The sequence below is a fragment of the Lactuca sativa genome, chromosome 8, assembly GCF_002870075.4.
Source record: "Lactuca sativa cultivar Salinas chromosome 8, Lsat_Salinas_v11, whole genome shotgun sequence".
NCBI lineage: Eukaryota > Viridiplantae > Streptophyta > Magnoliopsida > Asterales > Asteraceae > Lactuca > Lactuca sativa.
The window spans coordinates 75,388,452-75,393,190 of record NC_056630.2 but is presented as its reverse complement, the minus strand read 5'-3'; positions in this window follow the sequence as shown (position 1 = coordinate 75,393,190).

The following is a 4,739-nucleotide window of genomic DNA, read 5'->3' as shown; positions in this document are numbered from 1 at the left end:
CATATCCATAACTTATGGAGGTTTCAAAAAATAAAACTCTTTAGATCAAACTTTTAAAACTAATAAAATAATCATATTATTTTATCTTTTATTAAATTTGACCTAATTCAACTCATAAAGCAAATTATTCAAATTTTACAAATAATTAGTTTTTCACAAGAACAAGTAATTATCTTAAAATTTGACGAACTTCATGTTTTTTTTTCTCTTTTTTTTCAAACTTTGAAAATAAAATATTTGCATCAATATAACAGAAAACAACCCGTGGCTCTGATACCACTGTTGGGTTTTGAGCATTCTAACACTTCCTAAGTGTACATGCAACCCTAAATACCTTGGATCTATGTTTTCTCTATTATACATGCAAATAAGAACTTCCAAGGTATTATCCTAATCTAGCATACAAAACAATAACTATAGCAAGATAGAATACATACCTCTTTGGTGTAAAAAGTCTTCATGAAGCTTGAGTGCCTAGTGCCCCAAGTGTGACACCTCAAATGGAATCACAATCATCAAAACACTTAGAATAACTTGAGGGAATTCTTACAACTCATGAAATCGGCTAGCCCTCTCTAGAATAATACTAGTGGCCGATTTTGCCAAGAATAATATCTTTATATAGTGTTACAATTAGGGTAAACTCTTAATTGTCATGGCTTTCCATTTCCTTGGATCCATGGGTTCAAATACACCATGGAGCATCCATGAACCATCTTATGGGTTTTAGCCCAACTTGATTATCCATGGAGCATTAGCCCACTATACAAGTATGGATGATTTACACAATCAACCCATATATTTAATTAGTCTTCTTTTGATCACTTAATTAATCCTAGATTAATTCTTGATCAATACTAATTAAATAATCTTATTATTCTTATTATTAATATACTAGAACTTATAATATATTAATAACCATAAGTGTCTTATTTCTCTCATTCAAGTGCATGATGGTATGCAACCCAAATGGACCATGCCGGGTCGGGTCAAGTCTTACCAATTTTAGTTATGGACTTAGACATTAATCCAACACCTTTAGTCAAGACTCTTCTCCTCCTTGCACCACAATCTCTTCAAGTCACCAATGGCCTTCAATCTTGCTCTAGATGCCCACAACCGCTTAGGGTTCTTCTCAATCGACTAAAAGACGGACAATGACGGCATATAATGCGTTATATATGACCCAAACCTGAACGGTTAGGGTTTTTGCTAAACAGCGTAGACTTGCCGAGTCCATATCTGGACTCGTCGAGTCCAGTCGCGAACCCGCGACCCGGTCTGCGATCCTACTCGGCGAGTTTAGGCTCCAACTCGCCGAGTCCCCTCTTAAAACACCCCAAAATCATAATTATAGCAATATTTGGAATTCCGGGCTGTTACAACTTAAGGCATCATTCCTAGATCCTTAGTCCTATACTAGCATGCTGTTCTATTGAAACTGATAAGGCATCTCGTATGGGTACTTTGGGGAATACTTACTTGAGCTCGTCCGGTCGCGCACATCACACACTTCGTACTTTTCCCAAAACTCTTTAGTTTACCTTTTAGGAAAAATCATTTTCTTAGAAAATTCTTTTATACCCTCGATTTGAGTCCGGACACTCCCGAGGGTGTGTCAGAATCCCTCAAACCAGGGCTCTGATACCAACTTGTAACGACCCAAATTTCATGCCCAAAAATTTTCATTTAAATTAAGTGGTTTGTAAAACATTTGTTGTAAAACATCACCGGATCATATCATTTCATAAAACATATCTCGTGTCTGAAAACCCAAAACATGAAAATAATAATAATGTCAGAGTACAATCCCAGAACATCTCATAATGCGGAAAACCAACGTGTGTGTGTATGATGTGCCGCTACCGCGCCGGCTCCTTCCCCTTCGCTGAAGAGGTACCTGAAACCAAAACTAAAAACTATAAGCACGAAGCTTAGTGAGTTCCCCCATAATACCTCATACCATGCAACCATATAATGTATAGCTAGGAGATACGGGCCTTGGCCACACTCATGGAGATACGGGCCTCACCCACACTCCACTATCTGGGAGATATGGGCCTCGCCCACACTCCGCTATCTGAGAGATACGGGTCTCGCCCACACTCAGCTACTAAGCCACAACATACAAGTATCACACAGACAACGAGTACAAACAATTCTATCATGCTAGCATATATCATAATCAAACTCAACTATGAGATACGGGCTCTGCCCACACTCCAATACTACATATCGTCTATACGGGCCGACCTTGGTGCCTTAGACCCGTTCCTACTAGAAGGAAACTCACCTCGAAAAGTAGCTACCGAAAGTCTGCCTGCTAGACGTCTGACTGCTGTACTGGTAATCCTCCGGCTATAAATCCACAAACATAGATTAGTTACTCATAAATACCCTTAGGTAAAATGACTGACCTACCTCAGGTCCAAGGTCAACTCCTTGGTCAAAGTCATCTTCCAGTTGACTGGACTCGCCGAGTCATGGCACAAACTCGCCGAGTCCCTCTCCTATTATCCCAGTTCTACTCACCAAGTCCCTCTTCCCACTCACTGAGTCACCCTTAACTCACTTCTAGGGACGATTAAACTGACTCGTGATCCGACTCGCCGAGTCCGAGAACAACTCGCCGAGTCCCACGAGCAGATCTCGTACTCGCTTCCAAATCCTCACCAGAGCATCCATCTTGAGGATTTGGTTTCTGGGACTATTGCTACACGTTAAATTTCTAACTCCCCATGCAGCTACGAAGGGTTGGACCTTCTACACTTAAAACCTTCTTAACTCAGTAACAGCTCATATGACTCGCTGAGTTTGAAGAACAACTCGTCGAGTTCCAGGCAATCTTCATAGAACTCGCCGAGTCGTTCATACAACGAGTCTAAGACCATCTTCATAGAACTCGCCGAGTCCACTTTGGAACTCGCCGAGTCCCTTCAACTCTCCTCCTATACAGACCAAATCTGAGACATGCAACGAATCCAAACCATAGATCTAAGCTCCTAGGGCATGCTTATCACGTAAAGTTTCAAACTTTACGTGTATGCATGGCTCTATGAGCTTCAAAAGGCAATTCCAAGCTCTTTATGAGGTCATACACTCAATAGGGACCTCAATCACTTCAACCACAGAGACTTTACACTTCTAAGTTGTCCATAAGGTCCAGATCTGAAGTCCTTTCAGAACATAAAGCATAAACACATGGATTTTGAGGTTTTAGGGCTTGAAAACCACCAATTAGAGACAAAAAGGGGATCTAATGAACTAGTGATCAAGGTAGGAACTTTTCTACCTGAATGGAAGCTTCCCACAGTGTAGATTTCGGATCTACTTCACCTTCTTGCACTCTTCAACCTCCTCCTCCTTCGACTAAGCTCCAAACTTCCTTCACAAGGTCAAGATCACTCACAAGAACAATATGGGGGCTAGGGGTTTGCTCTATAGCTCTCTGGAAGTGTTAGGGACAAAGGAGGCCGAGTTAGAGCGTTTAAATAGGGTGCAAACACCTGGGTTAGGGTTTTTGTCCAAACAGGGTCTACTCGCCGAGTCCGGGACCCGACTCGCCGAGTTGATCGCTCAAGTCACGCGTCCCTTCCCGCTTCTACTCGGCGAGTTGGACCTTCAACTCGCCGAGTCCAAGGCCAAAATGCAAAGTATATGACAAAAGAATACGTACCAAGAACCAGGTGCTACATTTTTATTCCATTTTAGGGAATTTTGATTCTCTTGGAGTTGGGGTCCTTTTGTAGGGTTTATGTTGGTTTACCAGATGTTGTGGCCAGATTTGGGAATCACACCATCATCTCTATCTTCACCTCCAGGTAACAGACCCACTCATCCCCTTTATCTTCTTTTCAATTCTTATCTGTTCTTTTGGAGATTTTACATGGATTATGTACTAGAAACTTTAGTCCAAACAATTCCCACCTTCGATTTCTGCCCTAATTTCCCCTCTAAAGGTATAGTTTTTCCTATTTTTTATAACATGCTTTTAATTTCAGTACCTTTGGATCCGACTTCATAGTAATTCAAATATGAATTTCTTTTTTGAATTGATTTATGCTCAGGTCATTTTCCTTGAGTTTTTCTCAAACTTGTAATTTCAAGGTAAGGTTTTTCTTACTCTTTGTAGAATGATTTTAATTTTACTCAAATCTGTGTAGGTATCTTTTGTTTATTTGTTTTGGTTATTCATTTTGCATCAACTGGACTTGAACCTATCAAAAAAGACTTTTTTTTAGTTAAAAGACTAAAAGATGAAGATACACTAGTTTTTGTGTTCTTGTATATAATGGTCTCTATAATTTCTTGTTGTAGTGCTCAAAGTATCCGTAAAGGAACAAATTGGGAATATGGGATAAACAAGGTCGGTGGAAAATAGTAAAGTCTTAGGTATTACTCTGAAATGTTGTCAAAATGGGCATATTAATATTGATGTCAACTTTGGAAGTTGGACTCTTATAATAATTTGTTCAAGCTTATGTTTCACAGTCTTTTTTTTTTCACATTACTCTCTCTAACGAAAGTAATGAAATTCCAAAAGGGAATAATAAAAAACCCAAAGTTACAGGTTAGATTATTCAAGCGGGTAAGATTATTCAAGCCATGTTACAATATGTAGGATTAATCACCAAAACCCTAGCATGAACCTTAAAGTCAACATTTTCCTATATCCAACATGGCAACACCCGTATTTCTTCCTTCTCTTCTGCAATTTTGTGTTAAGATTTAAGAAATGA